Source organism: Chinchilla lanigera, unplaced genomic scaffold, assembly GCF_000276665.1.
Source record: "Chinchilla lanigera isolate Chin_1 unplaced genomic scaffold, ChiLan1.0 scaffold00031, whole genome shotgun sequence".
Taxonomy (NCBI): domain Eukaryota; kingdom Metazoa; phylum Chordata; class Mammalia; order Rodentia; family Chinchillidae; genus Chinchilla; species Chinchilla lanigera.
This window is the reverse complement of record NW_004955432.1, coordinates 22,072,573-22,083,021: the sequence shown is the minus strand read 5'-3', so window position 1 is coordinate 22,083,021 and position 10,449 is coordinate 22,072,573. Positions and strand designations below refer to the sequence as shown.

At 41.6% G+C, this 10,449-nt stretch overlaps 1 long non-coding RNA gene across 1 annotated transcript; it reads right to left on the bottom strand.

Moving 5' to 3' along the window:
- Positions 1-5,269: 5,269 nt before the first annotated feature.
- Positions 5,270-9,319, bottom strand: LOC102011691. The gene is made up of 4 exons (XR_001234645.1): positions 9,157-9,319; positions 6,015-6,850; positions 5,749-5,882; positions 5,270-5,410 (listed from the first exon to the last, which is right to left on the bottom strand). It is a non-coding gene; the product is annotated as an uncharacterized LOC102011691 (long non-coding RNA).
- Positions 9,320-10,449: the final 1,130 nt, after the last annotated feature.

Below are 10,449 nucleotides of genomic sequence, written 5' to 3'. Positions count from 1 at the left end.
CTCCACTGAAGCTCTGTCAAGGTCACTGTATCTCCTACATTGCCAAGTCCAATGTCCCTCCATATGCCTCCTCTTTGACAGTTTATTGCTTGGCCCCCATCCACCACTGGGTCTTATCTTTCTGATCTCTACGCGCTGGAATGCAGCAGGGTCAGGCTTTATGCGATCTCTCTTCATTCTCTGCCTTCACTCTCTTGGCATCTTCATCCAGGCCCTTCCTTTGAAATAACTCTCTACAGCTGACCCTAAGTTAGATCTCCAACACTGACCAGTCCCATAAATTTCAAGTTTGTAATTCAATTGCTGACCTCCTACCTCCACCTAAATGAAATGCAGGAACTCCAAATTTACTTTGTGTCTCACAGGACTTCTGGTTTCCTTCAAACTCCCTTTCCTATTGTTTTCTCCTACTCAAGAAATGGAATATATTCTTGTGACCCTTTTCTCAAAAGATAAAACCAAACACACAAAGCGAACAACTTTGGAGTTATTGTTGTATTTTGCTTTTCTCTCATGTCCTGCATCTGGTTCATTGGCAAATCATTTGGCTCTACCTTCTACATATATCCAGAACTAATGCTCATCACCTTCACCGCTACTGCTGAAGTCCATGTCACCGTTTTTCACCTAGAGTACAAAACTAGCTTTCTTTTTTTATTTTAAAGGGAAAAGAACCAAAACAAAGACATAAATGAAACAACATAAAAACAATAAAAATGATGCAGAATTTCAAAATAAGGGGATAGGAAATTAATAATTGTTGTATTACATACTGTTATCTTCAAAGTGGTTACTCAGATTACCAGATCTGGGTATATAAGACTGATCAAACAGTTAAACATTAACTGTTCTTTTCAATAAACCAAATAGGCCTCAATATGTCTTCTCTGAGCCTGTGATTCATCAAAATAGTGCTAAGATATCTGTCATCCAAGTATTAAGCATCTGAATACAAGAAATCTAGATTATTGTACTTTAGGAAAAAAATACAGGAAGGGTTAGAGATGAATGACATACACAGATAAAAGATCAAAGTAGTTTAAGGTCTAAGGTTTATGATTGATCAGTGAGAGCTAATTACGCCCCACTATTGAGGCTAAATTTTCCTGAGCACTCTGCCTATGACCCAGGAATTAATTCTCTAGTCTGGCTGGTAGGAGGAGGCACTGTTCTAGGTTCTATGTGAGTATATAGCGCAGAACCTATGTCATAGCTTTCTTTTAGTAGTGCAGTAGCGCTGGAGATTGAACCCAGGGCCTCATACATGCTAAGCACACAATATACCACTGAGCTACATCCCCAGCCCAGTAGCCTATCTTTCCTTGTATATGTCCTCTTTAATGTCTATCAAAAAAGTTTTATAGATACCTTTTATTGGATATATCCCTTGGGATTTTACCCTTTTACTTTTTCATATAGTTTCATGTTTCGTTAGCTTTATACCTCAGAAGTTTATTTTACTAAATGCTTTAAGTCTAGGGCTGGGGATTTAGCTCAGCGGCAAAGCACCTGCCTGGCAAGTGCAAGGTCGTGAGTTCGGTTCCTGGTACCAGAGAAAAACCAAAAAAAAAAAAAAAAAAGCTTTAAGTCTAAATGATGTCATTTTAAAACTTTAATTTCTAATTTTGCATTATAATGTACCAGAATATGAAAGTATAACTGATGTTTGTACATTAATCTTATACTCTACAAGCTTGTTTAGCTCCTTTATTATTTCTCATGACTTCTTTGTAGAGTCTTTGGGATTTGTTTTGTATCTAGGACCTTTGATATGCTGAACAAGGATGAGATTTTGTTCCTAATCTTAGAGGTAAGTGTTGAGTTCTTAACCATTAAGTGTGATGCTGCCGATGGTTTGTCTGTTTGTTGCAGATGACCTGACCAGGCCAAGGAAGTTTCCTTCTATTCCTAGATTACTGAGAGTTGTTAAGTCTGTCATGAATAAACAGAATTTTGCCAATATTTTATGCACCCTTTTTCTTCCAGGGTAGAGAGTGAACCCAGAACCCTCACACTGAGCAGCATCTCCATTCCTTCTTTATTTTTTACTTTGAGGCAGGGTCTTGCCCAGGCTGAGCTTTGATTTGTGATCATCCCACTAAGCCTCCCAGAGTGAGGCAATTATAGCTGTATGCCACCACGCCTGGCTGCTTTCTGCACCCATTATGATCATTTGTTTTAAAAAGTATAATGCATTACATTGAGTGATTTTTAAATGATGAGTCATCTCTGCATTTGTACAGTGAATCTCATTTCTGCACTACATTATTGTTTTTGTATCTTGCTGGGTTCCATTTGCTAAACTTTTCTTTAGGTGTTGTATGTATGTCCATGTGGGATATTGCTGTGTAGTTATCTTCCTTGTGATGTCTGGATTATGGATTAGAGTAATGCAAGATCATAGATGAGTTAGGAAGCTGCTCATTTTCTTCAGTTTTCTCAAAGGATTTGGGTAGAATTGATATTCTTTCTTAAATGGCTTGTACAAGTTAACAGCAAAGTGTGGTGCCTGGAGCTTCCTATTCCAAGTTTTAAAACTATAAATTCTATTTCCTTAGTACACGTAGGTCTGTCTGTCTGGCTTAGTTTTCCTCTATCTGGACTTCCTCCACCCAACACCTCAGCTCTCTCTCCTTCTTCAGAGGGTTAAATGCTAAGAATCCTCGGAGATCAACTCCTTTCTCATTTGTCCAGAGTTTTCCCTGAAATGCTCCCTTCCTTAAAGGTTTCCTCCCTTGGTTCACAAGGCCTGTGCATCACCATTATTTGATGTATCACATTATATTAGAATTTTCTCTACAGGTATTTTCCTCCCTCAATAGACATATAGTTGACAGTACTAACAATGTCTTTCATAATGTAAGTATATATATATATATATATAACTTTTATATAATGAATATGTGTATATTTGTATGTATATTACACACATATACATTTATATACATGTATACGCAGTTTTTACATGTATACTCATATGTAAAAGCCAGCCTATTTTTATCAGTTCTTTAAAATGGAAATTGTCAGCATCATTATTGAAGTCTCTGTCTGTGCTTAACCTTAGGAGATTTAGAAAACATTTGGAAACTTTTGAGCCCAGGAAGCTAATGCTTGTGAGGAAATCCAAGTTGAGAGCAATGCCAGTTCCACATTCTTTAGGTCTTAATTAAAATGAGAACATGTTGAGATTTATCAAGCCTGTTGTGATGACTGGGCTACACTATACACTCATGCACAAATGTCTGATTTTCTTTCATATTCCTTTGGTCTTGTTTAGCATTTTCCTTTTTGAAAAACAGGCTACATTACTGGGCACATGAGCACAGCAGCATTAGTCATGGGTGTGGTGATTCATCAGGTTGGCTTATAAAGTGAAAGCAGCCTTGCCCTTCCTCAGCGGCGCCCGCTGGCAACTCTCTTTCCCCCCTCTGAATCAGACGTGTATTTGTTTGAGTAATCAAGAAAGAACTGTCTGTCTTGTGACCTTAGAGGCTGGGGAAAGGGAACAACTGAGTGTTTTTGGCGTAGGAAAGTTAGCAGAACAATGCAAATCTGTAGACCAGAGAGCCTCTCTGCCGGGCTGCTTCCTCTGGGCAGACTTGAATGTCACAGGATCCTCTGACTGCCAGCAGGACTTTTCATCCACGGTGAAAACTATTTTAATATAAGCAAAGTGGATTTCAGGTCTTTAAAAAAATGTTTAAACTCTCTCCCTGCTCATTTTGCCAAATTTTTACCTTTGGTTAAGATCTGCAGTCCTTCCGAAAATGAGCATTTTTGAATCCTGGGACCAGAACTGGTAAGAGATAGCTTTACAGCGTGGACACCCTGGGAAAATAATCAGGCTGCGGAGTGAATGCATGGGCCTAGTGCAAATTAGGTGAGGCAATTAGACCACACAGAGAGGATGCTGAAACCGTCTCAAAGATAAGCGAGAGGGACAATAGCCAGGGAGCCCAAGAACTTTGAAGGAAATGACAGATCTGATGACAATAAAGCCCAAAGAATCTGACAGAGAAAAATGATTCATTTATACTGAATTCACACTTCCTATTTGCCTGTTAATAATAAGCATGTTAAAAATACTGGTTGAAGAGAGTCCAGATATTTGATTTTAAGACTCTCTCTCTCTCTCTCTTTCTCAGATTTTTCATCATTAAGAATATGTGGGATGTCATTAGAAAACCAGAGAGAGTTGCAAGCCAGTACATAGAAAAACATTTGTGTAGACTCCTCACTGCCCTATGTGTGACATCCTTCAGATCTGCGCACTTTATCCTGAAATCTTTAAACAGTCTACAACATTCATTCGCCTGCCTCAGGAACCCAATTCCGTTAGGAGAGCTGGGCTGGTCACATACTTTCTTCGACTCAGGTGCTGAAGTCGTCTTATTTCAAACACAATTTGGGGACAGTTATGTGTTCTGTTCTAATATCTTCCTAAAAGGAAATTATTTCAAAAGTAAAGTTACCGATAAAATCAACTCAGGAAATGCACTTTGCAAATATGAGCATTATGAGAAGCCACACCACAAAAATACTAAGGATTATTTTTACCAGAGGATAGCATTAAATAAAACTTATGGGGAGACATTGTTTTGGATTAAGCTTCTGCACTAGACCCAACAGATTGGACCTAACCAGAACACAGAATGGAGTCACTTTGGCTAGGTGCAGGGAAATCAAACTATAGTTCAAAGAAGTTCAGTTTTCCAAACATAAAACAAGCAAATAAAAACCCGGGAGACTCACACCAATTAATCAGAAGAGTCCAAGTCAGCATCCGGTGTGATAAGAGAAGTCCCTTCCATTTTAGGGGAAGTACTTGGAAGTGACCAGTCTGCTTTTTGTTCTTTATTTCTTCTTTTCTACCTAGAAAGCTCCCCTCCCCTGCTTGGTTCATTGGAATTTATTTCTATTTCGTAGGTAGGATTATGCCTAATTCATGAACTGCTAATAAAAACCAAATAGGTCACTCATTGCATTTGCTGAATTTTGCCTTTTGGTAGTAGCTACAATAGAATAATGATATATCTTTACAGAGAGAGAGCCTTTATTTGAGAAATGTGAGGCAGAAAAAATTTAAATAATTATATTCGAGTATTACATAAGTGGCTACTTAAGAGAGAATTCTATATATACAATAAAACATGGAAAACTAATTTAAAGGGAGCAAGAGCTAATATCACAAAAGGAGACAAACAAAAATTAAGTTTTTTCCTGTGTTAGTCGGTCACATTGGTTGCCCCTGAGACACAATGCTGACACCTGCAGCTTAAGAAAGTTTATTTTGTGAGATAGGCACAGAGCTTAGTTAGCTAACCCAAGGCCGAAAGCACGGTGGAAAATCCTGGCAGACGAAAGCTGCTCACACCATGGTGGCCGGGAAGCAGCGAGAGAAGGGCAAAGCCTGTGGAAAGATGCGGCCTCCCAGGCCGCACCCAGTGACCACCTCTTCCAGCAGGCCCTGACTCCCAGGAGCAAGTCAGCTGTCTGCTCCCACGATTCAGTCACCTCCAGAAGCTCTACCCATCAGCTCAGGAGCCTCTGGGGGACATGCTATGCTGAAACCGCAGCGGTACCCCAACAAGGAAGACTGCTCTCCCCAGACCCTCCTTCCATGGGGAGAAACTGGCTTGAACAGGCCAGTTCCAGCTCTGCTCCCCCTCGCTCACTGCCTCCTGGAGGGATGAGCCAACCAGGGCAGGCTCCGAGGGACCACCCAGAGGAAAACCTGGGCCTGCCCACCTCTGACGTGGGCCGCTGTTCTGACCATCTCATTCGGGGTTTCAGCACCGAGGTCCGTCATGGCTGCAGATCTAAAAGCGCATTCTTCCATCCGTCTTTTACCAGGCTCCTGACCTGGCTCCTCCTCTTCGGTTCTGAATTCAGATAGGAAAGTGAATGGCTGTGATAGATTCTACTGAAGCTCTTAACAGCCAAAGGAGAAATAAAATGACCTGAGATATAAGAAACATGTTAAGCTTCAGTCAGAAAAATTCAATAGGACCTACTTTCCTGAGATGAAACAAAATCAGAGACAAACACGGCCAACTCTCTTCATCCTTGTTTACACTGATGTACGACATCAGAAAAACAGCTGCGTGATATGGACCCAGCACGGAGAGAACACAGGGCTCTACTTGAGGATTAACTGAGTGTGGCAGAACTGGAACTCTAAAAAAGCCTGAAAGAAGAGAAGAATTACAAGCTATGGCCATTTCTTCTCCTTCCAAAAGAAAGCAACTGCAAATGTTTGAGAGAGCGGCGTGGTCGTAGACATTGCGAGGCTGGTAGAGCAATCAGATCCAGACGCCGGACAGTGCACGTCAGGGTTTAAATACGGATCGATCACCGTAGTGCAGGGAGGTGCCATGTGGCTGTGCGAAACTCCCCGCTGAGCCAGCTGAAGATGTTCTCCCTTCAGGAAACAGGAAGTGCAAACGAGAAGGTGGTCATGGCAGAGTCAGAGACTCGGAGAGGAGACACTGATAACTGGAATGGAAAACGGTTTGGCCAGATAGGAGCAGAGCGTGTGCGTGCAGAGCACTGATGCAGAACGATTTTTCCTTAGATTAGCAATGACAACCCCATCCTTATCAGTGGAGCACTCCTTATGGAACACCTGCTTCACTCAGTACTTCAGCGTGACACAGTCTTTAAAAACAAGCGCCTGAGGCCCTTCCTTGGCTGTTTCTCCCCAGGCATGGCTTCTCCACCACCGCCTGTGGAGCTGGCCAGTTCCTGCTCAGCTCCTGCTGACGTCTTTCCTCAACCCTCACTTCCCGCTCCTCAGAAGCCTGGTGCTGTATCCTCTCAGAGTCACGCTTGCTGGCCCAGCGTCTACGAGCTTTGAAAGACATGTTTGGAGACAATCTCTGTAAATTACTGTCTGCATGACCGTGGGCAGGCTATCAGATCTTTGCTTAGTTCCTTCATGGGTGGATATCTGACACATGGGAGCTTATAGTCTATGAAGTTGTTGAATTAGATAAAGTGACATGCACAGAACACTTCACACAGTGCCTGACAGGCTGAAAGTACATTTATGCCAGCTATGTATCTATCTATCTATTTATATAATACATGCCTTAATACTTTCTTCTTCTCCTTTCCCTCATCCCAGTTGTCCCTTCCTTTGAGCAATTTCTTTCCCTTTCAAATTATCTGTTGTACATTTTGTGTTTTATTTACGCTTTCATGTTCTGAAAGAACTTAATAAAGAGTGACCATGATTGTTTAGCTATTCCCTCTTGTCTTCTACCGTAATATCAACCACACTGCTTTTCAGTTGCCCGGCCACAGGTCTGCTACACGTCTGCATGCATCCATGAACTGAAGTCGGCTCTCCACTGCCTGTGGGTCATGAGCCTGCAGCAGTGCTCGCTGGTGAACTCAGTGAGTAAGCTCACCCTCTCCTCCAGCATGAATGATGCTGATGTCTGCAGCCATATTTTCAAAACAGCATGCTACAGAATAGTCTGCCCAAGTTAAATGATACATTTTTCTAGTCTTTAAAAATATCCTAAGAAAGAGAGTCTTCAGTCTCCTTGGCAATATTCTCTAGTTAATATTTTCTCAAAGTCAAATATATGACTCCTGTTTAAAATGAAAATCTATCACAATTTTTAAAATCAGTAAAAAAGGAAAATCTTCATTCTCAATAAAATATACCCTTGTACATGTAAACATTCACACTGACTGCCCCCAACCTCTTCTTATTAAAATAAAACTATTTTTAAGCATTTTAAAATAGTCTTGTCTCTTTAAGCCATCTGGTAATTGTAATCCTGAAAAATACTCAGTTACAGAACATAGAAATAATAATAAAAAATTTGAATCTTCAAAATGCTTAATTTACACTCAAAAAAAAGAAAAACCATTTAAAACAGCCTAATTTTTTGAGCAGCTACATTTGTTCAGAAATAGTGGTTTTCAAAATATTATATCAATGAACAAAATCTTAATATTTCCATTCAGCTATACTAGTTAGTCCTTCTTACTTTTATAAAAATATATTTCTAAGTGGTTAAAATATTAAGTGGAGAATATTAAGAATATTAAGAAATTTTAAATATTTGCCAGGCATAGTGATGCACACCTGTAATCCCAGCACTGGGGAGGCTGAGGCAGGAGGATCACCATGAGTTCTGGACCAGCCTGAGCTACCTAGTGAGTTAGAGGCTTGTCTGAGCTACATGGCAAGAGCTTGTCTCAAAAAAACTTATCCTTTGGCACATTAACTACAATTCTAGTGATTAGCCCAGAAAGAATTATTAGTATGCTCATCAAGACATGATTTAAAGCAATGAAAAGCTAGAGAAAGCCTAAATTTTAATATTAGGGGAAAGACTACATAGAATAAGAAATGGTTTGTTTCAGAAAAATTCTTGTACAACACAACCTGTCTTGAAGAACAATATCTTTATAAATTTTAGGTACACACTTACAATATTATTTCAAATACTGTCTTTGATGTTAGAAAATGCTCTTCATATAATAGAGAATTTTTAAAGTACCTTATTAAATTGAGTGTTAAATATAATAATGTTTAAAATAAGATTTAAATAAATACGTTGTGGTTGGCATTTGCTGTATATGGGGTGTTCTACGACACTGTACTAAGACCCAACGGTATTTGCTGCCTTGACATTCTTTAAAACGAGGAGGGTGTCGACCGGTCTGACTAGAAATCCCCCACCTCACTCTGCTCCCGCAGATAAGGTCCCACACCTGAGCCACTTCTTAATCGTGGCGCCTGGCACAGAGCCTGCTTACTCCTGAACACGGAGCTGAGTTCTCTGACAGCCCACAGGACTGCTCCGCGAGGCTGCTCACGTTCTCTAGTGGAAGCTGGGTCACTGTACCCTCTTGAGAGTACGGAGCTCGCTTCCCAAGCCCCTGCTTGGTCACTGCCCCTAAGTGGAGCCCTCATGTAGCTCAGCACAGAACGCCGGGTCTCCTTTCCCCAGGTTGTGATTAAGTATACGATTAACTGCTGTGACTGTCACCTGCCTAATGTTAGGTGCAATATGTCCAGCCTCTGCCGTTACCATGGGGCAAGAATCCTTCCATCACCAGTGGCAGGAATAGGAGGCAGTCAAGCGCTACCCACAGACTACGTAGCATTCATTCTACGTGTGGGGACGTTCTCACCGTCATGCAAAGTATCTCACTCAGCAGACGTTTCCCAGGCTTGCTTCCAACAAGGAGGAGCTCATCCGTGAGGAGGTTTCATCAGCGCAGCGGAGGGAACGGCACGGACAGATGCAGGTTAGCCAAGGAGCCGCTGCTCTTGTGACGGCACTGGTGGTGTCTGACAGTGGCGTGAGGCTGAGGTGGTGGCTGTTTTATTCAGTGTCGAGTATCTCCATGGAGAAATCACAGCATTTGTGAAGGGTACCACGCTGGAGGCAAACTACAGCAAGAGCGGCATTGTTACACCTTGTTCCACCCTGGGCGGCTTTTCACGTTGCAGCTCTGGCCCCCTGTGTGCTTTTCTCTGTCCCTTTCCTTATTTAAGGTAGTATGAGTTGATTCTTCTATTTACAATTTAGTAACTTGAGCAAAGTAACAAATGGTGTCACTCTCTTATGGGGCTGGACATCTGAGCTTACTCGGTCTGCATGTGTCTGAAGCCCTTGAGAATAAAACTTTCACGTGATAGTGGACTGCACAAGCCCGGGGAGAGCAGTGGAAAGATAGTGAAATGAATGTTCATCATTGCATCCGAGGAGTGGCAGGCTTGAAGAACTGAATATATTTCCAGGGCTCTAGGATACTAGGATGTGTGTGAAAACGCAGGGATCGTAAGGGGAGGGTGGTTGTTTCTAGTAGGCTGGAGAAGTTAGGGAACGACAGTATGCTCAGTGTCCACAGGTCTTGGCTCCATGCATATTGGAGCAGCAGATTTCCTTGATTTCCTTGAGCATATGTCATAGTCTTTGAGTATTTACAGTACTGGAACAATAATAATTGAAAATAAAACTCAAAATTTAACTTTGGGGGTCAGGAAATTATAAAACCAGGAGAAAGAGAAGGTAGATTTTATCCATTTCTAAAGGTAGACCAGTTTTTGAAAAAACAGCTGATAGGACAGTTACAGTAGGGTTACAAGGGCTGTTTCGTGATTTCTAAGAAGTTCATGCGCAATCAATGGCAATAACACAGGTAGAGTAAAAATGAGAATGTGACTTCTGAAAGCAAACTCTTGGCCTCAGGCAAAGTTATGATGTTGCGCTGAACAGGCAGGAACACTCCCTGGGCTCTGTTAGTCTGCAGTGAGCGGAGGTCTTTTTCAGTTTCTCCACCACTGCCATATGCGTAGTATGCGCCCTTACACAAACGCCCTTACACAAATAGGCCGAACAGAAGAATGGGACCCCAGCAAGAAACCCACGATATCTGGCAGACTCACGAATTCACATAGAGTGTGCAGAGCCGCTTCCC